Raw genomic sequence first — 26,565 nt, 5'->3', positions numbered from 1 at the left:
CCCTCCTCTCTGTGGCCCCTTTATTTCCCTTGGGGTGGGGAGCGTTCAGTGTAGAGTAGGCATTTGGCTGCAGCAGGGGTGATGGCTTGTACAGGGATCCGCCCACTCTTGGCTCGAGTGCAGATCGTGTCTTCTCAGACCTGCAGCCTGGGCTGGTGGTGCTAGCACCAGCTTCTGAGTTCTGCACTGTTCTGTTGGATTAATGGGATCCTCTTGTGTTCCCACTATGTGTCTCTCTGGTGGACTAAGTGGACAAAGTACATGAAAACCCACGGCCCCGATGTCCCCTTGCTAACAGGTCTCTTCACTCCTCACTACACAAGCCACCTTATGCCATTTTGCTTTTGGGATCATATCCCTTTCCAGGGAGTGGCTTATTTCTTAAATGATCCCTTTTGCTTTAAGGAGTTAGTTTCTAAAGAAAACTATAGAAAAAATAGCATGGATTGAAGGAGAGGCTTAGCCACGATTCCTCTCACTGATCGCACCACAGGATGAGAGCTCCTCATGCTCTGCTTGGGACACTGAGAGTTCTCTAGGCTGGAATTAGAAGAATGAGGATGTCTGGCCTTTCCTTAGGCCAGGTGCACTGTCCCACTTTAGGCAGTAAACCCTGTTCTGGCCAGTGGCAATCTTCAGCTCTACAAGTTGATGACCAGTGGAACTTTTCAGGATTCTTTATCAGAGGACTGTCTGCCTTAGCTTCTATCTTCCTGTGTTAGCCTGTTACTTCAGTTGGGGGGCTGCTCACGAACTAGAAGCCACACATGAAGAAGCTACCCACAGTTCTGTGAGGCTCATCTGAAACGGCTTCTTCATGAACTGGTCCTGACGTCCGAGAGAATGTGGCACACTGTCTTCCTCCCTTGTGTTCTCGTAACACGTGGATTATTTTGCTCTCAAAGTGTGTGTCTCGTTTGGGATAATCTGTGTACATTTTATCCCCTTGACCAGTCTGAATTTGTTAAGGACAGAGAAATGCCTTGTTTACCTTGCCATTTTCTCAGTAGAAATCTGGGAGGGAGGTGGAGTGAGTGGAAACAAAACGTCAGTGCTCATGGCGCGCGAGGTCAGGCACGTGATAACTTTACTTGCGCCGTTTTATACTGACATTATATTCTGATTAATTGCATAGATGCATGCAGATCTCCTTCTAAGTACCAATGCTATGTTAAAAAGTAGTGTTTACATATATACGTGTTTATAATTCATCTAGCCAATCCATAAAATGTTTACTGTCATCCCCATTGATGGTTGAGAAAACCAATCTTTGGAAAGTTTGTATAATTTATCCAGACTTACACAACGATAAAATGATAAAACTGGTATCCAAATCCAGATCAAATCAATTGGAAAGCCTCTATGTCACCCTTCCGCATCCCCTACTTTTTATAAATGCTGAGGTGTTCAGTTAATGTGCAATTGAGTACAGAGTTCATTCTCTTTTCTAATCAATGAAGCAACCTAACGTGGAATGAGAACAGGTAAAATTTACTTTCTAATTTGTGTAAGTGAAAAAGGAAACAAATGATTTTTATTTTGCGCCCTGAGATAGTGGATGATGAGAGATATTTGGATTTCGTGTAACCATGTTCATTTTCCGAGTCAATACTTTTTTTTTTGTTAGAGAAGTTGTTCATATATCTTAAAATTTTGATCTGTTGGCTAGTGGACTGTGGGGGGAATCTGCACACATTTGTTCTGTGTAATGCTGCTTAATTTCGAAATCATCTGAACTGCACATTTGGCATCAGCTGCTGCTGTTTTCCTCTTGATCATCTTGCCTGTAGCAGTTACATGTGCACTCCCTAAAATGCATACTTCTCATTTACAAACACCTGTACATGTGAACCCTAGTTTCTAATCTGGCATTTGATGTAAAAGGGAAATTTTCACATGTGTGTGCACCTAACTAGAACATAAAACCACTGAGATGGGAAATGCAGGGCTCCTTTGGCCTTTGCACATATTTTTAACGATATCTCCCCTGGTGAGATAAGAAATTCCTCAACAAAGGATTTCCTCTGAGCTAGAATAAGTGATGGCACCCCCCTCTCAAGGTGAGTACACTGGGCAGTGCTGTGGAGAGCAGCCTCCTGTGCCCCTCCTTCCACTTAGGTAGCAGCAGGCAGAGCCATGCCCCTGCTCTGTCCTCCTCCCTGCCTCTCTGTCCACCTCCCCCCAAGCAGGTTGCCTGAGAGCCTGTTTGATCTTTGATGCACTTGAGAAAGTGAGATGTGATGAAGGCTTTCTTAACTTAGAATCAGGAACCCAGGCGCTTTCCAAATATTCTTTGTAGTGACTCCATAAATATTTGTTCAGTCAATGAGTGAGATAAGTGAACCCCTTTATGAAGCACTTATTTAACCACTGCTGTGTCATAGAATCTGGAGCTGTAAAATTGAATGAGAAAGATTAAGTGAGTTGCATAGAATCTAACTGTTGAGGAGGGTTGGTAAATTTAGTAGATGTTGCTATACAACATGGTGAGTAGTACGGCAGAAGCATGGACAGACTGTTAATTAAGGGAATGTAGAGAGAGGACAAATGAATCAAGCTTGTGATTCAGGGAGTATTTCCTGGTAACAGGTGTACTAAATTTTGAAGTATGAGTGGGCACATACTAGTTGGAGAAGGTCCACAGGGCAGAAAGAGGACACATTTTATGCTAAGAAAAGTACAGAGTTAAGGAAAGATGTCGGTTTGAATTGACTGGAGAAGGGAGAGTTAGGTGCTAAAGCTTGATAGAGAGGCAGGAGCCAGACCATGAAGGGCTTGTGTGCCGAGCATCTCGTGGAAAGGCTGACTTGCACTGTCCTAGGTGTAGGGGTTGCTCTGAGACCAGCATCCCTTACTGAGGGAAGAATTAGTGACATGCCCCACCTTGCATATTAAGCCTTATATAACAACAACAACAAAAAATGGTATGGGCATTTGCAGAAGCTGAATGGATTTATACAATCACTAAGCAGGCAGGTTGCTTTGCTTTTGGCTGGCGTCCACTGTCAGAACAATGCAGTCACTGGGAGGCATCCCATGGTAGTGGTAATTATGCTCTAGAAAGGCTTATTTTCTGGGGAGTAGCTGGAGGCTAAGATGAAGAGGCTTCAGGTGCCAGAACCACTCATCAGATGTTGCACCTGAGTTCTAGAGGTTGGGGAGGAATCCCATCCCCCAAGTCCTCAATTTCTGGACCAGAGGATTTGGGACAGGGCACCATGAAGAAAATTTTCAGGACTTCACAGAAAAGGATTTATTCCTTTATGGGATTTTGCAATAGTTAGGATCTCTCAGTTTGAAAATAGAGGTATTCCTTTTGACTTACCTTACTTCTCTTGGTGGTGGATAACCTTGAGATCTGCAGCAATGCAGTTTCCCACTGGAGGTGTCCAGAGATCAGAGAGAATGTTCCCTTCCTTTACAGCACTGCCCCACAGGCACGTCAGCACATTCATAACAGATTCAGATGGAGTTGGAAGGAGGATCCCCTGTGTGCTTTATAATACTCATGTCCTCCAGAACATCTTCTCAGGGGAAAAATTACAGGCATGCCGGTCTCCTTACCTATTCAGGGGTGAAGGAGCCTCAACTAGATACATGAGGAAGAACAAGAACTTTGGAGCAGAACAAACCTGGAGTCAAATCCTGAATCTTCTCATCCTGAGCCATGTGATCGCAGGCATCTTGCTTTACCTCTCTTAGCCCAGTTTTCACGTGTAAACGTGTGTGAAGACTTCACAGGTGATGAAATATCAAGTGCTTGGTCGTGTAAAATATACGATCTGTTGATGTTCCTTTTTTGTCATTGCCAAAACTTGACAATTTCTGTGCTGTGGAAATTTTCATTATTTCTCATCAGTTCCTATATCAAGTAAAATATTAACTGATCTGCAATGATGGTGCCCCCAATTTTCTAGAGGACTTCCACTTTCAGATGACTTGTCCTATGTCATGTATCTTGATTATTCTTTTTTCAGTCAGAAAATATGGCCACCACAGATGTCCAAGCCTGACAGTTACTTCCTTTAGAACAGGGCAGGAACCTAATTCCTGGCAATGCATATTTATATGGAAGTCCATCTGTCATATGTATCGTAGGTATTTATAGGTATCTGTAGACATCAGGATAACCAGAAGGACCATCCTTTGCCTAAGATCATTATATGAGGTAGAACACTTCTTGAATTACATAAAAATAGAACTGGAAAAACTAGAATCAGGGACTTACAGGTCTTACACTGTACTGGTGACCTCATTGCCAAGTGTCCTTTATGCCCTGGGAGAAAGAGTTCTGTCTTCACTGTGATCCTTTATGTTAATGGGCAGAGACAACTCCTTTGGTGCCAAGACCCCTGGACACATCACGGCATCTCTCTGCATTGATCAGTTTAGTAAAATTTTGTTATGTTTACATGTGTCACTGTCTAGTGGCTTTGAAAAAATACCCTAGTCAGCTGTACGCTGGGCTTTAAGGTCAGGTAATTTTACGATGACATGCAGGAATCTATATTGTGAAGGCTCTCGAGTGGTTGGAGTCTTTGCAGGAATTACGCACCGAAATCTAGACGCTCTTGCTGCTTGTGGTGGGCGGTGTGTTAGGTCACCCAACAGAGAAGAGGGCTGCGGGTTGCATGTCCAGGGGACACTGCTTCTCCTTGAACAGTGCGGCATAACTGAGGACTCCTGGAAAGTTACAATAGTCAGGTTGGCAGCAGCAAGCCACAGGGAGCTGGCCGTTATCCAGGGTGCTGAAAAGACGTGATGGAAAGATCTCTGTTTGGGCTGGACGGACAGAAGGAAGAAAAGCCCAGAGGTTGAATCAGACTGATTGCTGATGAGGTGGGTTAGACATAATCTGCATGGGATGGAACTAGCAGATGGTCTGTGTATTCAGGCTTGCTGATGGGATTATACCGTCATATACTCATCTCCCCTGCCTTTTAAAATCACAGAAATGAGAATGCTTCCTGGTGGTGTTTCTGAACTAGGTTTGGGTGGAAGAAAAGGAAGCGACTCATATATGAAATAATAGGAAGCAATTTCATCCTCCTTTTTTAGAGTTGACGAAGGGGGTCAGTGTGGTACAAAGTGAACTGAAAGGGGAACCTGTGTTCTGATCTTAGTTTAACCATTAAGAAGCAGTATAACATTGTCTGACAGAATACCTACCGAATTCTGACGGAAGATCTTGTACGAGCTGAGCTACAAGGAAAATCCTCATGAAACTGCATAGGAGAAAAAGAAAAGAAAAAGGAAATTGGGATGGGACCTGCCCCCCAGGGAGGGAGCAGCAGAAGAGGGGAAGCCCCCTCTCCAGGAGGGAGGTCAGCTGGGACAGAAGGGGCACTTTGGAGGCTCAGAGGAGAGCACGGGAGCCACTTTGTGGCAGACAGAATGGAGAGAAACCAGCACAGAGGTTTCATGTGGTCGCTAGCCTGAGATGCCAGTGGGCTGGTGCTTGCCAGGAACTGGATGCCGGCGCTTGGCTTCAGAGGACTGACCTGGGGAGAGGACTGGGGTTGACAGCCCCTTAGGGGGCTGCAGTGTGATATGGGCTGAGGCTGGGAGTGTGTGCAAAGGAGCCTAGGTCTGCCACAGAAAGCTCCATGGTTGGCAAGTGAGAGGGGAGGGGCTGAGCACCATAAAGGAGGGATGTTGCTTGGCTGTAAAGGCAACACTGTTAACACACTCTCATGACGGGAGGGGTATGATGCCACCATGGCAACCGCCTTTTCCATGAGCCCACAGGCTGTGACCTGAACATAAAAACTCCCATTGTTAATGAGCCCGTATAAGGCAGGGACAGATGACACCGCAGAGGGGACTTCCAGGTGGACATCTCCTGTGGAGGAATACCCAGAGGCTCCTCTCCCAGGGGAAGCACCCCAGCCCCACCTACCACTCAGAGCAGCTCAGAAATGGATTTGGGGAGTTCTGTTCTAACAACCAAGAGCAGACCTGGCCCTCCCAAAGGGCTGTGATAACCACAGAGCAAAGAGGAGGCCCCACCCAACACTGAGTGCAGGCTCTGGTGTCAATGCTGACCATACCCATCAATCAGGGGATAGCAGCCAGCCCACACACAGGAAGCATGTGGCAGCCACACACACGAAAAACGGCCCTCAAAACCAAAATATTAGCCACCCATAGTCTACACGGGGACTCCCCCTTATAAAATCAGCCCCTTAAGATCATAGTAGATAACCATTACCCCTAAATTCATAGTGTTAGAGAAATACAGGTAGAGTGAGAAAGCTGAGGAAACTTCCCAATTAAAAGATCTAGAGAATTCCCCTGAAAAAACAATGAAATAGACCTTTACAGTCTGCCCAATCTTGAGCTCAAAAAGAAAATGATAAAAACACTGAAGCAATTAAGAGAGGCTATTGATAGAAATGTTGTCTATAAGGAACTGACTTCAATCATAATAATAAGCAGATAGAAAGTGAAGGCTAGAAAAAGAAATGTATACAAACATTAGTTAAAAGAAACAATGAGTGGCTGTGTTAATGTCACATAAATTATGCTTCAAGGTTAAAAAATACTAGAAACACAGGAGGACATTATATAATAATGAATGAATATGTCCATTCTGGAAAAAGTCATAGCAGTCTGAAATGTGTATGCATCAAGAAATAGTTGAAAATATTTGAAGCACAACTCATTGAATCGAATGGAGACATAGACAAATCCACAGTTCAGCTGTAGACTTTAAGACTCCTCTCTCTAAAATGGATTTGAGCAACTTGACAGAAAAACAGCAAGGGTATAGAAGAACTCAACAACACCTTCAGCCAGCAGGATCTAATCAATATTTAAAGAACACTCTAGAAATAAGACATATACACATATTTTTTAGATTTTATATATATATGTGTGTATATATCTATTATTTTCCCCAAGTGCTATGGAATACATACCAAGATAGACCATGTCCTAGGACATGAAACTGACCTCAGTAAACTTAAAAAAATCGAACTCATACATAATGTATTTTCTAACCACAGTGGAAACAAATTAGAAATTAATAACAGAGTGATAGCAGGAACATCTTCAAATACTTGGCCATTAACAACACGTTTCCAAATAAATTATGAGTCAAAGAGGAAGACAAACAGGAAGCATTTCACCAATAATGAGCTGAATGAAAATGAAAATACAATTGCTGTGTATAGTTAAGTGGAGCTGAGAGAAATTTATAGCATCGAATGCATGTACTACAATAGAAGAGAAGTATCAAATCATTAAGGACAACATAATTTCAAAGCAGGCAAAAGGAAGGGAATAATAAAGATAATAACATACATAAATGAAATTGAAAATAAAAAAGTAGCGAGATCCTTGTAGTAATGGACAGGTCTTTTCTTTGAGTGTATCCTGGTGGTGAAATTGTACTATGCTGTTGCAAGACGTTACCATTGGCAGAGATTGACTTAAAGGACTTAACGACCTACAACTGCATGTCAGCCTACAGTTATCTTAAAATAAAACTCTAATACTGAAGATACCTAAGACCTAAGTCCATGCTACTAGCTAAGTGTTTAGAAAATGAGTATTGACTCAGTAAATGCATAAATACATCAATTAGCACTAAATGCTAAGTTAGTTATTATCTTTGATAAAATACCTTTTTTTGGGGGTACATCTGTAGCACTGAGTGTGTCTACACATAATACATTTAGCTTTTACCTTCCCTCAAAGAACAAATACAGAACTAGTAAGAAAAGCAGCAGAAACCAACACCCATTTTTCACAGTAACTGGACTGTGCCTCTCCTCTTGAGTCCTAAATGGAGCTCTCTGAGCTTCCTTGGATACTGAAGGAAGTAACATCTTTGTCCGAATTCTCTTTCCTGTGCTCCAGTGTATTTCTTTGCTCGGCTACATTATAGAGATGTTCTGAGATCTCGCTTCATCCCGTGTGGCCCATGATTTCCCCTGGTCTTCACTGAGGAAGGAACCAACTAGAGTGGGCGCTGACTGTGTCCTACTATGGAGAAGATATGTATGTTGATGGAGGACGACCCCAGGTGAATAACGGGTATATGTCCCTTTTACGGTGCAGTTGAGATAGTGCTGCTCCCATTTTCTCTCAGAAGATGAGGAGAATGGAAATAGGAAACAAACAGTCCATTTTCAGTGGATCTAGAAGGCACCTGCCACCCTAAACCACAATGTATGAGGAAGGGTGGACAAGTACACTACAGGTCAAGGAGAAGTGTGCAGAGACATTGAGTCAGGATGCTCAAAATGACAGTTTATAGACAAAGCCAACAGAGCACAGGTCGTAGTTAGGGAAGAGGCTGGGCTGACGCTTTTCCTCAGTTTGGCTATCTCAATAGAATTAGTTGGGATAAAAGTGAAATTTTATCCCTGACAAATTCAGCTTTAAAATGGGAAATACGAGTCTTTCAAACAGAGAAATGAGGGGCATCATGAAACCAGCCTCCACCTGACACTCCAGCCAGATTCATGTACAGAGCTCATACTTGCAAGTACCTACTTAATTGGGGAAATTATACCAAAGGAGATACCAATCTAAAATGGCCAAATTGGGGTTCTTTTGATATTTCAAAATTGGTATTTTTACGTGCACAGTTGAAAAAAAAAAGGCCAGATGTTAGATCAAGCTTCAAAATAGGTGGAACAACCTGAGGGGCAAAACAAACATTCACTGTTGGGAACAGTGATAACGAGGTTCACAGGCTGGTAGGGGAAGGGTGAGTGGTGGGCGTGGGTGAGTAGCAAGGTGAGAGCTGGGAGCGGTGAGGGAGGGTCTGCACTGCACAGCCTAGAGCTGCTGGAAGAACCCTCCCCTGCCTTGTGTCACAGAGAACCTCTCCAACACCCTGTAAATAAATACCTGCTCCAGGAAGAACTCACACTGATCAAAAACAAGTGACAAATAGTAAGGGGTAGAGGTAAGGAGAAGAGCCAAGAACAGGTTTTGTACAAAAGCAACGTAGAAAAGCTTAGAAAACACAAATACAAAAGGCAGCTGGAGAATGTGCACCTAAAAAGTATTCCCTGAACAGAATGATATTTATATTTAAAAAAAGTTAAAGAAAACCATAACTTCCCTAAAATGAAAAATTTAAACCACGCACATAAAGTCATGGAAGACGTGATGTGGTGAGGCAGTAAAATGTGAACCGTGAGCTGGCTGAGTTCAGGAAATAAGTGAAAGGAAAATAAAACCATCAAATATGAAGCCCTGCTTGGAAGCAGGACAAAGGAAATTTAGAGATGATTGAAAATGTGGCAGGAGGAATGGGGAGATATTCCTCAAAGGATGCAAATTTTCATTATACAAGATGAGTAAGTCCTGGAGACCCACTGGACAGCCTAGTGTGTATAGCTAACAATACTGTATTATGTACTTCCAATTTTATTAAGAGGGTAGATCTTAAGTGTTTTTTTTATCATAGAAAATAATAAATAGGGCAGTAAGAAACCTTTGGACATGATGAATGTTTATGGCATAGATTGGTGGTGATGGTTTGATGGTTTCATGAACACAAACTTATCTCCAGATTCACATGTTTTTACACATTAAATGTGTGCCAGTTTTGTATGTCAGTCATACCTCAGTAATGTCATTTAAAAATATGGTTGAAAATATAAGTGTGACAGCATATAGCAAAGCAAGCAAGATGAAGACCAAATGAGCAAAGGGTAAAATGATTTTTAAAAATGGAGTAAATAGGGAAGAGAAAGTGAATCAACATACACATACTTACTATTCCTGAAGAAAACAGTCAAGTAATGAAATGCAAAGAAAATCTAAAGATGGGATTTAAGAAAAATTCTCATAACCAAAGGAAGCCTTGAATCCAGCATTCAAGTGCCAAGAAATTTTGACACATAGTAATCAAAATCTAAAATGGCCACGTTGAGTTTCTTTTGATATTTCTGAATTGATAGGGTTGCAGTTTTCCATCGTCAGTCATGAGACTGGGAGGAGTACTGAGTGTAATCACAGGGCATTTCCATGGGCAGTAATGAGGTTTTACTAGTAATACAATTTTATTCATTTTAAACCTGGAAAAGTCATGAGTTCAAACCATCCATTAAAAAAAAATTCTAACTTAATTTCTATATTTTCCACTTAAATACATTAGAGTTTACTTTCCCCTTCTCAGTTAATGTCATAAACATATCTGCATAGATTACATTGATATTTCTTCGTCTGCAAAATTTCTGCAGATATCCATGCTACAAAATCATAAGTAAGACTAGTTTCAAGTACAGAGTTGCCTTAGAATGACAGCATTACTAAAAATTATTTAAATAGTTCTGTTGTTTGTGTAGTCTTTTCCTCTTCAAACAAATCCAGTCCAGATGCTGAAAATACTAAGATGAGGGAGACGTGACGGGTGCTTCCACCTCCGGATGGATGTAGGAAGTCACAGGAGACCATCGGTCCCAGTGGCTTCAATTGGGACACTTACGATGCATTTGGATAGAGGAAATGTATTTATGGTTCAGAGAACAGCACATCTTCTTGTCATCAGAATCACTTTTCTTTCTTTTTCAATTTCTTTCCCTTTAATTTTTCTCTTCCCTTTTCAATTTCTCTGACTATCTTTTCCCTTTTCCTTGTTTTCTAAATCTGACCAGAGCCATATGAACAGACAAGCTGAATGCATATTTCTGGCAATTATTCTTGGGAAAAAGCTTTGGAAAATTATGTGACTATGGTATTACCATTACCTCCTGGTAGAATCTATCAAGATAAAAGCTTGGCTTTAAATATGAATGACAGGAAATAATCTTAGAACTATTTCAGACTCAGACATTTTAGAGTAACCTCTGGGAAAAAAAAAAAGCACACACTCAAACTAAAATTAAAATGGTAAAAGTCTAAACAGAGGAAAATTTTAAAACTGTAGAAAAAGGAACATTTCAGAAAATCTCATAATACCCTCAGAGAGATAATAGAAGATTCAATGCACTCTATCCTAAAAAGAGAAATCAGAAAACAGGAAAGAGCTTTTTGAAATAAAAAACACATGGTGCTAAAAAAAAAATAGAAGACTTCAATGAAACTTGAACTTTGCTTGGAACTAAAATAAGAGGCAAAGAAATTGACAATTGAGAGAAAAAAGATGAAACCTGAGGGCTCCGATGCATGTCTCCTGGAAGCTCTGTAGAGAGAGAATAGAAATAATAAGAGCAAAGAAATGAGTGAAAACAGTAATGTGAGAATAATTCCCCATAGCAAGGAGTATGAGGCTTCAGAGGACACGCATTGCCAAGCAGCCAGCACCAAAAATTGAAAGAGAAAAATTAAGGCAAATCATTGTGGATTTTTAGAACACCACAGAGAAAAATTAGGTACAAACAAAGGGCTGGGAATAGGAGTTGGATCGGACTTCTTAGCAGCAACCTGATCCACTAGAAGTTAGAGGTCTGAAGAACAGTGGTGTGACCTGGTCACCGTCATCTGACTAGAATTCTAGACTCACTCTGACCCTCCATGGAAGGTGAGGAAAGAATAAAGACATTTTCAGACAGGCGAGGCCCCCCAAATCTACCTTCTGTGCATCCTATTTTGAGGAGGATACTGGAAAACGGGAGAAGCTGAGATGAATCTGGGATCCTGGAAGCAAGGCCCCAACCTCAGAAAGTGGGGGGTGCAGGTGGCCTGGGGAGCACCCAGTGCAGCCTGGAGACAAAGGCAGAAGCTCTGGGGCAGAGGTCTCCAGATAAAGAAAAATGAAACAGAATGATTTCTTATATGTTGAATTAGTGGAGCACAGACTTGACTTATTTAATCACGGCACAGACAGAGAGCAAAGGTCTGAATTATAGGGCTCCTCTCATAGAATACGATGCCAGATCCAAAATCTGAGGTGGTTTCAGGGAAGGGAAGAAAGAGGATTTGTCTTGGTTTTGTTGTCACATTTTATATCCAAAAGGTTTGCTGATGCTACTTAAAATAAAACTCCATCCTCCACTGTGTCCCTGAAGTTTCTACCCAATGCTTAAAAAATATATTAGTTGAATAAGTGAATGAATGTTTCGTATGTGGACCTGGGTCACACAAAGTGTTGAAGAAAACAGAAGACTGCACAGAATTCTTTATTCTGTACTGAGAGAAGACGACGTGCAGGGGACATAGGCCTGTGTCCAAATGAGAAGGCTCAAGAAATAAGGTGTTCAGCAGTGACTAAGACCCGGAGAGAGCTTTTAAAATAAAGGAAAAGGAATGGAGCCGAGATAATCCTGATAAAAACCACCTTCAAAAATTAGATAATGGAGCCGGTATGTGATCTTGACAACATCGAATTCCCCAGTCCTGGGGGTTTAGTTAACAGATTTAATTAGGCACTTCCAATTATTCTGAAATCCTGGAGACCTGGCATGAAACCTGAGTGATGCGTAGAAGCTGCGTGATAGTTTTCAAAATAGGTGAATAACAGTCTTGAACATTCGATGTTAATCCTCAGAGCAACAGTGATTTCAGTGAGATAAGGCAGAAGAACGGCAAATGGCTCTGGACCCCTGGAATCCTGGGTAGAGGATTCTGAATTTAGTCGTGGCTCACAAAACCTTGACTTCTCCACAGCACCCCCTACAGGGCACCTCTAGTCCAGCCCCTGGAAACCAGGCTGTCTTGTACAGAGAAAGGCAGGGAGGAGAAAGAGGGAGGTGAACGTAAATCATTCTTGTCTAGTACTCAGATGTGTTGGGTTCCAGGTGACCTGGATGCTAATATTTTACCTCACAATTCAATCTGAGTAATCAAAGCTGGTTTTTTTTTCCCCCTGAGACTCAATGTCTACCCCATATGTATTGCTGACTCATTTCTATTTATTACCCTGTGCTTCAGTCCTTGTAACTGGACCAAGTCCTGTCTTTCTTTTGCTTGTCCAACCCATACAAACCCATCTTGGAGCCCTGTCCTCAGCCCCACCCTCTTGCCTTGACCCTGCATCCTGAGGACGGATGTTGGTCTCATGGGACTGCCCCTGGGAACACTTCCCGTGGCTGCTCTCCACTTGGCAGTGGGACGTTTCTCTGCATCTTCTTGGCCTCTGCTGCCTTCCTGGGTGCCCTGTACCAACCGCCTTCTGGGTACTCGGAATCACCAGTGAGCTTTACCTTTGCCCATGAGCGGGTCTGTTTTGATTGCCTTCTCTTCACCTTATGGGTGAGGGAGGGATTACCATCCTAAGATTATGGGAGGGCTGAACACCTGGCACCTGACACTGGCCAGGTGAGGTAAAGAGCAGTTTATTGAGCTTATACACTCACAGCCTGGGGGAGAACAGAGCGCCACACAGAGCACAGGAAGGCTGCACTCCGGAGCAGAGTGAACAAGCAGGCAGGACGGGTGGCAGCCTTTGTAGTAATGAGGTTGGGTGACCCCTGGTTCCCGTGGGAGGATGTGATTGGCTTGTTTGGATAATTCCATGGGCTGGCAGGGAACTGAAGCACACTCTTCAGGGATAAACAGGTACTGTGTCTGCGTCCCTTGATAAGGAAGGCTGTTCGGCTAGGGGACCTGACCTGCGGGAGCACAGTGCAGAGGGGAATGTGCAGTTGAGCCATTCCTGGCCCCTCCTGGTTTTCCTTAGATTGTCAAGATGCATAGAATATCGGGCTTTAATACCTCATTTATGCCTTTTCCTTTATCTCCTACCCTATTTGTGTGTTTATGTCTACTTAATCCTTTCCTGCCCCAAATACTGCATTTACCTTTTCATCTCTTGTGACATCGTGAAAGTCACTCCACACTCACCGCGTTGATCTCCTTAGTATGACGAGGTAAAGTAGCTTGATGGAAACCTCAAGACTGAGGATAACTTCATCTCACAGCTAAGAGAACTGAGGCTACAGTATGCCTTGATCATAGTCACACCGTTAGTTATGACCAGAAGGAGTGGCCTTGGAAGATGACTGGCAAAGTTTTAAAGTTTTTTCCATCAACAAACAGAATTAATGTCCTATTTTTTTTTTAAAAAAAAATGCTTTTAAAGAATTATTTTTCTATAGCTTATGGAAATTCAATACTTAAACACAAGTTAAAATATTATTAGCTAAATAAATGATGCTGTATATTGGATACACTCTGAAGATTTCTACAAGTTCCTGGTGGTACATGATGGCCATAACAAGCAATATGGAAAACTTTAGGATTATTATTTCTTATAATTTGGAAAGAATGGTCATTTCCCTACTGTCTGTTTAAAACCACAGATGCAGCATTTGTTTGAATCCCTGACATGAAATCCTGTGACTTCTGACTTGTTCCTGCAGCATTTTCCGTGGATATTAGACCATCCAGGCTCAGTCCCTCTTTGTGGCCCCCAGTGTTGGGATCTGCAACAATTTGGGATACGTCAGCCCTGTGGGGCAGGCGTTTTGGACTCTTTTATTCTCTGCTGCATCCTTAGTACCTTGACACATACCAGGAAGCCTGTAAATGCCTGCTCAGTGAAGATTGAATACATGATTGGTTTCCACACAGGTCTGCCTGCTTCCAGAAGCTACCTCCAGGAAGGGAGAGGTCACCTGGTTCAGAGCTGTCCGGCCTGTTCTGTCTGTTGGGTACCTGAAGGGCATCGACAGTTGGACGTGATGCTCTACTTTGTGCTTTTACAAAGTAAGACAGAGAAGTGCAGGGACCAGCCCTGTTGGTCTTACCCACTCTGCTATACCTGTATTCTCTGGAGCCGTTCCAGTGGAAATTAGAAACTTCTGTTTGGTTACTGCCTGCAGGGCTGTTGACTAGAAGCAGGCTGAAGGAGTTGCTGGGAGTATTCCCATTATAATGTTGGTATTTTAAATAAGATAAATATTGTGATATATTGGGGTTTTCCCCCCATGAAATATAAATGGAAACACCAAAAGCAAAAAAAGAAAGAGAGAGAAAGACCAGAAGACCAGAAGCAGAGGCTGCCTGTAGTCATGGCTATCTTGAAGAAATGCAGTATTAGAAATTCAGTTTAGAAACTGAGAAATTTAGTTTAGAAATTGAGAAATGACTTAAGGAGTTATCATTTAGGAATAACTGATCCGCAGATTCTAAACCCGAGGCTTTTGTAATTATTTTGTTACTAATAATAGTAGCAATATAAAATATGGCTACAATTAATGAACTTTTGATTCAGAGGTTAAGCTCATTTTCTGTTGTTTTTAGTGCTGTTTTATTTCAAAGCTCACAAAAAACTCTATTCCCACAGGGCTGTGCATTAAGGCTAGGTAAATCAACCTCTCTCATGGGGCTTATTGAAATTATTGATAGCACCCGTGAACTTCTGACAGCCTTTTGTTGAGAGGCATTGCTGCCGGAGTATGATGTTATTAAGATGAAATATTCATTTGTTTGACTGACAGTGAGATACTTTGCAGTTTCCATCAAAGAGCCATTAAATGCCTGGGTCCCCACCAGCTGAAAAATGACCTTAAATATTTTAAGAATTATAGCAGTGGGTCATTAACCATAGACACACATATCTCTCCTGTGTCCTCTACGGTACTCAGGACCCATCCAGAGGGTCCTCCTTCCTTTTTTTTTTTCCCCGTAGCACACTGTGAACTACCAAGGCATTGCAAGGAGGAATGAAGAACAGAGTGGGGCCGTGGGCTTTAACCCTGTACATGAAGGGCTGACATTCAGACTTTGAGGATATATAAAATGTGCCGTGATGTTGGTAAATAACTTTAATTCACTTGAAAATTTCTTTTTTCCACCCGTCCTTTGAAAATGACTGTTATTTTCATTGGCCCATCCATGTAGAACATATGCAACACATATTTTCATTTCAATCAGAAAATTACCCTCATTTTTGAACCTGCAAACACTATAAAGAATTAGGGAAAATGGCATTTTTGAGTTCTTGCTTTCTTAATCGTCATAATTTTCTATAGGTCTAGTATCACTAGATGGTCATCTTTCTCTCCTTGGTTATGATGAACATCATTGAGGCTGCTGGTCCTTATTTAGCGGCTATCTTCCAGGTATAAAGGATAGAATAGAATTCTAGAGCTGGGAAGGATTTTTGTGATTATCTCAGTTGTTGCCCTCATTTTTGAGAGAAGTAACTTGAAACCCAGGCAGAGCTGAAAGTGGAAGACAGAGCACGAGAAACCCAACAGTTTGAGACTGCTGCTTGTGTGGTGTGGCTTGAGGGGGCCAGCAGGGCTCCCTTCCTGAACGCCTGCTCCGCTGACTGCATCATTCACCAAGACGTAAAGCCTTTGAGGCTTGAAGAAGTTTTACATTAGATGTTTTCTTTTGAAATACATACGTCTTAGTGAGGAGTCCCATCTTAAGCCTGTTTTAGCCAATTCTTTGGACATTTGCTGAAACTGTACATAGTATTAGTGGAATGAGACACAGGATTGATCTGGGTTTAGGGGACAGGGAAGAGTGGGATGGAGGAAAAGGGTATTCGAATGCTTTGTTATTGACTTTCACAATAGTATTGTCTACAGATAAGGCAGATAATTATCATCCCCACTACTAGAGATGAGGAAACCAAGATTCAGAGAGGTTGAATGTTTTATCGAAGGTCAACCTATGGAGCAAAAACAAATCCCCCCAAAGTAAACTATAATACTTTATTCTTTGCTATGTCTAAGCCCAAGTTGAATGTCTTGATTTTAAATGAATGCTTGGGTTGGTTACCCTGTGATAAAGCAGGTGCCATTTCGAGGGCAGGTCTGGCTTTTTCAGGCAATATAGGTAACTGATACACTTAACGGGGTGGACAGAAACAGCTGAGTTACGTTAAATGATTCAACCATTGAACAAATATTTAGAGCCACCTTGTCTGTGCCCAGTAGAAACCAGGAACAGGAGAGTAATACCAAGTGATCAGTCCATACCCTCCAGTCACCGATAGTATGCTGTGAGAGTTTCCTGCAAGAAACAGTAGAACATTTCTTGTGTGTGGCTTAGCCTGCAATTAGTGTAGAAGCTCAAAAAAGACTGAGGCTGGGAGAGCCATGATGGTTAGAAGAGCTCCACGGTGAACTTGGGACTTTCAGTGGACAGGCCAGGAGAACTTAGGTGGGTACAGGACAGATCTCATATGAATAGGAGACAGTATGTTGTAGCTGAACGAACATAGGGTGTCAGATGACTTGCATTCATTCTGGTCTTCATTCTGTTCAACAAATTGATTATGGAATTATGAACCAATATTTTAATCCCTAGATTAAGTTTTTTTTTAATTGAAGTGTAGTCAGTTACAGTGTGTCCATTTTGGTGTACAGTACAATGTCCCAGTCATGCATATACACACATATATTTGTTTTCATATTCTTTTTCATTAAAGGTTATTGCAAGATGTGGAATATAGTTCCCTGTGCTATACAGAAGGAATTTTTTTAATCTATTTTTATATATAGTGGCTAACATTTGCAAATCTCAAACTCTCAGATTTATCCCTTCCCACTCCCTTTCCCCCAGTAACCATAAGATTGTTTACTATGTCTGCAAGTCTGTTTCTGTTTTGTAGATGAGTTCATTAGTGCCCTCTTTTTCTTTTTTAAGATTCCGCATATAAGTGATATCATATGGTATTTTTTTTCTCTTTCTGGCTTACTTCACTTAGAATGATGATCTCTAGATCTATCCATGTCGCTGCAAATGGCATTATTTTATTCTTTTTTATGACTGAGTAGTATTCCATTGTATAAATATACCACGACTTCTTTATCCAATCCTTTGTCGATGGGCACTTAGCTTGCTTCCATGTCTTGCCTATTGTATATAGTGCTGCTGTGAACATTGGAGTGCATGTATCTTTTCAAATTAGAGTTCCCTCTGGATATATGCCCAGGAGTGGGATTGCTAGATCATATGGTAAACCTATCTTCAGTTTAAGGAATCTCCATACTGTTTTCCATAATGGCTGCACTAAAATACATTCCCACCAGCAGTGTAGGAGGGTTCCCTTTTCTCTATCACCCTCTCCAGCATTTATCGCTTGTTGACTTTTGAATGATGGCCATTTTGACTGTTGGGAAGTGATGCCTCATTGTAGTTTTGAATTGCATTTCTCTGATAATTAGTGGTATTGAACATTTGTGTGTGTGTGTGCCGGTTGGCCATTTGCATGTCTTCATTGAAGAACTGCTTGTTAAGGTCTTCTGTCCATTTTTGGATTGAGTTGAGTTTTTTGCTGTTGTTAAGTTGGGATACAGAAAACTTGATCAGCACCATCTGTCAACTTGACCATATTGACAGTTATACAATTACAATCCAATTAATGTAGGATACACATTCATTTCAAGTGTAGATGTAATATTTATCAAGAAATTATATTTTTGGGTCAGAAAACAAATGTATTGATACAAGACACTAATTCTGTTTTTATTTTATCCCAAAGACAAAGATATTTAAATTATTTTATTAGTCTAACATCACTATCCCTATTTTTTTTTCAGTTGTGTAAAGGAGCCTCAGTTAGTCCCAGCTTACTCTAGTTAAACATGGTTTGATTCTTGCTTTTAATGGCCACACACACCACTTACAGGCTTGCATTATATTAAAGAAAGCTATTGCAAAGCTTTACCCTCTGGGCCTCCTAGGCCTGCCATCCCTGGCACTATTGGTAAAGAACATATAGCATGTGGCTATTTCTCTCATATAAGTGATTTATGCACATAGATTCTCTTTCTTCCTATTATTACAACTTAAGACTCATACAGAAGTAGTTACCGCATCATATTAATAACAGTCGAATTCAAGATATACACATTCAGGAAGTATGACTTGGTAGTGCTCTAAAATAAACTGAGCTATTTGAATGAAAAGATTTCATTCAAGGGTACCTTTATCCTTTCATTCAGAAATAATTGTTGAATCTGTCTTACAGGATGGATCGTTGCTTTGAGGGAGCTTACAACCTAGAGAAGGACACAGTGAAATATTCCAAGTGTGTCTCCTCTTGTAGACAAAATGAAGATCTGTTCTCTTTTAAAGACCAGATGCATGATTGCTTCAGCCTCCCTCCTGCTCGAGTGCAATAATTCTAGTCTTTTGCCACGTCTCTTCCCGTGTATTTCTGGGAGTTCCAAGGGGATGGTTACTATTAAGTGAGTTTCTTCCAGTTGCCACTGTGCTCCTCAGCCAGCCAGCCAGCAATCTCAGGTCTAGGACTGCTGCTGGCTTCCTTCTGTGCGCCCGCCTCCTAGAAGTGGCTCCCTTTGGGCAGATGCTACTGTCCCCTGTGTTGCTTCATCCAAGCGTGGGCGCTTATGTTTATAAGATTTACAGTGTGTTTAGGAATAGCAGAAGAAAACAACAACAAAGAGAACAATTTATAATGGCTACTAGAAGGGCCATTTTAAAGCCGACATGCCCAGATCCCTCAGATTCTAGCCTCTTACCATGTTGCAAAAGCCAGTTTACCTACCCTTAAAGGACTGATCGAAACCCAGAGCCATGCATCCTCCAAGTCTCTGAGCAAGAGGGAGATTAGTTCTTCTCATCTCCATTCTTTTCAGTTTAAGATATGCCTTCCTAAATCTTGTAGTGGTACTGGAATGAATCTCTTTATGGGGACACTGACAGAGGAAATACCTGTTTACTCCAAAAGAAATTTCACATTCTGCTTCTACAGGGATGTGGTCTAGTCCTAGAGTTTAAATCAGACAGTCATGCTAGACCACCACAGAAGATGCATCAGTATATTTCTCTAAGTTTGAGTTATTGTCTAGAAATACACAAGTGGAAAAATATAGGTAAATGTAAGTGAGTCAGATTCCGTTTCTTTTTATAGTTGCATCTCACTTTCAAGCAGACCCTACATATTCTTCTTGCTAATTTTGGGAGTATCAATTTCTGATCTCCTCTGATAGTTGGCCCAGTCTTCGTATATACTCCATCACCAAAGACACTCATACATTTTTTAAAGAAAGTAATAGTGTACAATTGTATAGGTCCATCTAAATCCACACTTGGGAAAGGAATTTTGCTCTAAAGGAAACAATCTGGAGACATTCAACTATGCCTCCCATGAAGGAGCTCTTTTATTTTTGGCTTCTAACACTCTGCATCCAGAAAAATCTCTATCTGTTTGCATATCTCACGGTTCTTCTGAAAAAAATGTTCTCTGAGTGATGAGATGGCTGCCTCTAAGGCAGAATCAAGTGTTGAACTGTTGTAATAGGAAATATCTTTACTGGCTGCTCCAATTTCATGGTGTTCTCAGGTTCTTGCCTTCCCAAAAAAAACAGGTACTTTTCTTCATTTCTATTTGCATGTTAATAGGCATGTGAATGTAGCCAAAACAGAGCTCTTGATTTCCTTCTCTACCCCCAAATTTCTCCTGCCCCTCTGTACCCTATCTCAAAAGGGCCGACCAACCCCAGTAATTTGGTTGTTCAAGTAGAAACCTAGGTATCTCCCTTAATTCATCCCCTTTCCTCATCGCCCCTCATTCTCTCTTCCAAGCCATTAAGTATAGTCTTGTTGGCACTACATAAATTATATCCCAGATCCATCCATTTCTCTCCCCTCTGGTCAAGTGACCCTGTGATTATTGTAGTAACCCTCTAACTGGCCTCTCTGCTTCCATTGTATATCCTAGGAGCCAGCAACCTTTTAAAAGTGAAAACCAAGTGGGAGAGAAAATATTTGCAAATGATATAACTGATAATGGGTTAATATCCAAGATATATAAACAGCTCATAAAGCTGAATATCAAAAAAATCAAACAACCCTATCAAAAACTGGGCAGAAGACCCAAATAGACATTTTTTTTTCCCAAAAAGACATACAGATAGCTAACAGGCACATGAAAAGATGCTCAACATAGCTAATTATTAGAGAAATGCAAATCAAAATCACACTGAAGTATCACCTCACACCTATCAGAATGGCTGTCATCTAAAAGAAAATAAATAGCAAATACTGGCAAGGATGCGGAGAAAAGGAAACCCTCATACATTATTGGTGGGAAAGTAAATTGGTGTAGCTACTATGGGAAACTGTATGGAGGTTCCTCCAAAAAGTAAAAATAGAACTACCATATGATCCAGCAATTCTACTCCTGGATATATATCTGAAAAAAAAAAAAAAAAAGAAAACACTTATTTGAAAAGATATAAGCACTCCCATGTTCATAGCAGCATTAGTTACAATAGCCAAGACATGGAAGCAACCTAAGTGTCTATCAAAAGATGAATGGATAAGGGAACATGTGATATAGATGAATGGATAGATAGACAGACAGACAGACAGATATGAAGAGGAAAGTGGGGAGGGGCAAGATGGGGTAGGGGATTAAGACATACAAACTACTATTTATAAAATAAGCAAGAAACAAGGATATTTTGTATAACATAGGTAATATAGCCATTCTTTTGTAATAACTTTAAATGGAGTATAATCTGTAAAAATATTGAATCACTATGCTGGAGACCTGAAACTAATATAATACTGTAAATCAACTATACTTCAATTAAAAAATAAAGAATATAATTTTGCAACCTAAAAAATAAGGTGAAAACCAAATATGCCACTTACCTGCTAAAAACCTCACTTTCCTGCTAAAAACCTCAGTTCCCTACTGCACTTGGAATAATATTCAGACTTCTTTCCATGGCCTATGAAATCCTATGTGATGAGTTAAGAATCCTTGATTCTTGGTGGCTTATTGGCTATTAAGGGAGAGGAAGTGTCAAGATGGAGCTATATTTAATGAAATACCCAACATAATTCAGGTGACACTTATCAACTCTGCTTCTTCAGTTCAAATGCATGGTATAAGTTTCATATATATATATATATATGTATGTATAGTCAGTTTACAATGTGTCAATTTCTGGTGTACAGCACAATGCTTCAGTCATATAGGAACATACATATATTCATTTTCATATTTGTAAGTTTCTGATTAAGTCACCTTCTCTGGGATAAAGAGAGAAAACAAGGTTGGTTTGGAGAATAGGAATGGGAGAGGGGAACAAACAAAAGACACAAAAGACTGAAAGAGTAGCAAAAGGTATTACAAATGTTTAAAGACGAGATTTCAAAAAGTAAACATATTGTTTGTTACCTGTAGAAAAAATAATTAGATTCACTCTAGGTTGTGCTTCTCGGGTGATAACCATGTGCAAGAGTAGGCTTCCTAGAAACACGGACAGTAGGGGCCTGTTCGTGTGCACAGACATGTGTATGCATCTGCGCTGGTGTCTTGTCTTGTTTGTTCGTTTGTTTAATGAGGGGGAGGTAGTTAGGCTTATTCACTGATTTCTGATTGGAGGAGGTACTGGGGATTGAACCCAGGACCTCTTGCGTGCTGGACATGCACTCTGCCACTTGAGCTATAACCTTCCCCCTTCCCTGGTATCTGAGTCACTCTTAGTAGAGTTGGGGGTGTAGGGATCTTATATGGCTCATACTCCCTGAAAGGTGAAGAGGGTTCCTGAAGCTCATCAAACTCTCAAAGGCATTTTTCTAAGTGTGGCATCACTGGCTGCTGTCTGTTCCACGAGGTTGCTGAGTGCTTCCACAAGGCAGAGGGCTGAAGGTCAAAGTAGCCCCCTTTAAAAGCAGCCGGTTCCACAGGCATGTGCTGCCTCTTCTCTGTGGCCTTGAAGCCTATAGGATGGAGGTTGAGATGAAAACAGAAACCATCTCTGGACAATTTATGCCTCAAGAAATACTAAGCCAAATTCATTTGCTAGGGCATTACTAATAGTGTTTATACAAAAGTAAAATGACTCTTAGAGTCAAATGTGGGGCAAGGTGTCCGAGGACTCTTTCCATTACTTGAATTGTCAAGTGGAAGGTACTTCCTTTGGTAGGCAAGTAAGGCTGTCCTGAGGCCCCAGGTCTTCTGATTTCTCCCTCACTGGAGAGAGGCAGAGGGCTCCTGGAGAGGACCTGGGGAGAAGCAAACAGCTGAGTAAGGAGTGCGGGGAGGTCCACCAAGACTGTCCTCTTCATGAGCACCGACCTTCTGAGGAGGGCGGATGGGCTGCCTGTGATGAAGATGAAGAAGTGATGGAAGCAACTTAAAGGCCTTTTGATACCAGGTTTTCTTGATGCCCAGAAGACCAGCACGAGTTGTCAGGAGAGTGCTTAATATGAACGGAAATGGCTCAGGGAGCAGGGCAGTGATTTGTTTACCTTAATATTGGTCCCCCAATCATAGTATTTCTATTTTTCTTGTTAAAATCTAAAATTACAGTGTTATTAAAGCCTTATCATTTAACATTTTAATGTTATAATTAATATATTATTATAATTTTACTATATTTTCAAGGTTATATTTCTAATTTTATATATATATAATTCCTAGGTGTTAATATATAAAATTTCTAACTCTATATAGTGGGAATGTAATGTATAATATACATAAAGATAAATAACTATACATATAACTTAACTGTATACAAAATATATAGTTATATATTTATGTTTTTTATATATTTATATTCCTATTATTTTTATGTACTTATATATATATATAAATATACATTTAGCAGACCCGTGTTTCAATGAGATCTACTCTTTCACATGGTTACTACCTTAAAACTGGCAACCCAGTTTGAATTGAATAGGTTTTGATTTCACACAAGCAATATTTACACACACAGACACACACACACATGTTAATAATATTTGTGACCGTGTTTAAAGAACAGACTCTCTACCTCCATCAAACTTATCTATTACTTGAGCCTGATACTACTGGTCAGAATCATTACGCCTAGTGGGGCATCCCTTCTGTGGTGGCAGGTGTCTAAACTGCAGGATCAGTGCACTGAATTATTAATAGCAGCACATGTCACTCTCCACTCTGCCCAGGTGTCCGCCCAGGCACTTGCCTGTGTCACTGGCCGTTAGATGACTCCACTGTTTCGCCATGCAGCCTTCTCCCCCTGCAGCGCTCTTGTCTTGATTTTCCTCTGTCTGTCTCACCCTGGGTAAGCCATTTCACCTTTCTGGGCTCGTGCTTATTCTCTGAAATAATGAGACTGGACAATCTGACCTTCTAGGGCTCTTGAGAGATGCTGACAGTCTCTGTTTCTATAATGTTTATCTGACTCAAGCCGTGGGGCCCTGCTCATCATCCATTTACTCTGTTCAAGCCACTTCTGTTTTAGCATCACTAAGTGGCCTTCACGGGCTTCACTCCTGCCACAGGCATGCTGGATTGCAGACAGTGTAGTAATTGATGGCGTGCTAGTTGCTTTGCACTTTCTATCTCCTCTGATAGAAGCGTAGCAGATGCAGGTGTAATTTAATGGTACTGATTTATGGATTTCTGGCCTCACTCCCAGACTCAGAAGGTCTCTGTGAAGCCTCATATTTTGCATTTCTTACAAGTTCCCCTTGTTAATACTGCTGATAACCCTTGAGAATCAATGATCTAGACTAGGAACAGGGACAGTTCATCCCTGGCAAGAGGAGTAATAAAAGGGGACTGAGAGAGACAACATCACAGCACGTTTGGAGTATTGCAGATGGTTCATTTGTCTGGCTCATAAGTCACAGGTAAGCAAGTAACAAAGAGTCAGATGATGGGGGGGGTGCTTAAACAAGAGATTGATTAGTTTGGCCTTTATCTGGGAAGGCCATTGGGAGAGGATATGGAAGAGTTTCAGATGGAGGAACACAGTCAGATTTGTAATTTATGCGGATCATTCTGCCTGCTGAATGGAGAACACCCTGAATGGGGTCCACCCTGAATGCCTCCAGAGGCAGAGGCCAAACAGCAGAGGCTGCCATCCGGGTTAGAACAAGTGAGGTTACCGGCATGAAAGCAATGTAGTGGCAGTAAAGATTAAGAGTGAGAGGTCCACGAGCTATGTGGAGATACAGTGGCCAGTGAGATCTGGAAAGCAGGTTAAAAAAATGTTTCATGAAAATCTCAAGAACTCATCAGACTCTGTTTTTTTTTTGAGAATTTAAAAAAATTATTTATTTATTATTTGGTTTGTTTTGTTTGAGGGGGAGGTATTTAGGTTTATTTATTTACTTATTTATTTTAATGGAGGTACTGGGGATAGAACCCAGGACCTCATGCATGCTAAGCACACACTCTAGCACTGCGCTACACCCTCCCCTCCTCATCATGCTCTGTAATGCCTCATTATCTACTTATCTCTCCACCTTTAATATTTCTAGACATTATACATATATTCACTGCATAAAAATTGTAATTTTCTTTCTCTTATTGTTCCTCCCTGGAACATTCAATAGATTTAGTGGAATGGGGAAAAGAGAGGGTTAGTAAAGTTCCATAAGGGAAAATAGTATTCATTGAAGTTCTTGGGGCAGCTGTATGTGTAATAAAGCTGTTGAGATCTGTTTTGATGGTACAAAATTGCTGACCCCAAAGTAACTGATCCCAAATGGTGTGTTGCAAGCAAAGTGATATTCACAAAACCTGTGTAACATGGTAGTATCTTCAGGCAGAAGTTGTAGCTGTGGTTGCTTCCTTTTCTTCCTCCTTTTCCTCTCCAGACGTCTAAATGCACACACACACAAACACACACAAACACACACAAACACAGTGTTAAGAACTGTACAGGTTGGCCATCTCCAAGTTGCTCCCTCTCCTGGCTCCCTTGGCACCCTACACCACATTTCTGTCCCGGCACTTTCTACAGAGCACTTTTGTTTTCTGCATGTGCATATAAGGCCCTTGAGGGAAGAAGTTGTTATGAGAGAGAAACAGAGGGAGTGATCTATCCCTCGGCTGACCAGGCTCAGTCCCAGGGACTATCTTGGTGGATGGAAGTTTAGGCTCACTTAGGGAGACTAATTTAGGGTATCTGCAAAGCCCTTGTTCCATCTGGTCTTGTCCAAGCTGATCAGAATTCTCAGGGGAGCCCCCAAAACCTTTCTTTCCCAGGGGATTCTAGAATAGAGTAAAAAGCTACACTGCCATCTTTTCTGGCCTAGATTATACTTGAACACCGATGTTTGGGTGCTTTGTCCTGTACTATCCTTTCCTCAGAGAAAACACTTAGAAACAATATGTAAACCAGACACAGTAGGGCTCCTCTGATTTAACTGGTCATGCCCACCTTGCCTTCATGGTGGAGCCTCCATCCAACGTGGAAGAGAGCACCTCTTTTTTTTTTTTTTTTTTTTTGTCTTGCCAGTTCTGTATTTAACATCTGCTCAGAGCACAATGTGTGCCTGTTTTATTTTATTTTATTTATTTATTTATTTTTTTACTGACGTATAGTCAGTTACAGTGTGTCAATTTCTGGTGTACAGCGTAATGTCCCAGTCCTGCATATATATATATTCATTTTTATATTCTTTTTCATTAATGGATATTGCAAGATATTGAATATAGGTCCCTGTGCTATACAGAAGAAATTTGTTTTTTTATCTATTTTTATATATAGTGGTTAAGAGAGCATTTCTTAGCATTAAAAAATGTGTTGTCTCTCAATAAAGCTTTCTTAATTTATCTTCTATATATTCACTCCTGCAAAGAAGGCTTGCTGTAATCTCATTCTGTGGTCTGTAAGTATATAAAATGTGCTTCTGAAAATAGAGATTTTGATGGGGCCTCCTAAGGAAACACTATTCCTGTGGGTGGAGTTTGAGATGTACTGATACACGGGCATGCAC

The 26,565-nt window shown here is 41.0% G+C and overlaps 1 protein-coding gene across 8 annotated transcripts in view; it reads left to right on the top strand.

Annotated features, from left to right (window-relative positions):
* RGS7 (regulator of G protein signaling 7) overlaps positions 1–26,565 on the top strand; it is a 242,979-nt gene that overhangs the window by 40,296 nt on the left and 176,118 nt on the right. For 2 of the 8 annotated variants that reach the window (XM_031438552.2, XM_064477206.1), the window contains exon 2: positions 23,779–23,897. The exons of the other annotated variants lie outside the window; for them this stretch is intronic. The gene's annotated coding sequence lies outside the window, so the exon portion shown is untranslated. The remainder of the gene's footprint in view (positions 1–23,778; positions 23,898–26,565) is intronic. 8 annotated transcript variants of the gene reach the window in all.

This window comes from Camelus dromedarius, chromosome 21 (genome assembly GCF_036321535.1).
Source record: "Camelus dromedarius isolate mCamDro1 chromosome 21, mCamDro1.pat, whole genome shotgun sequence".
NCBI lineage: Eukaryota > Metazoa > Chordata > Mammalia > Artiodactyla > Camelidae > Camelus > Camelus dromedarius.
Note: the sequence above shows the minus strand (reverse complement) of the source record. Positions and strands in the feature narration are given on the sequence as shown.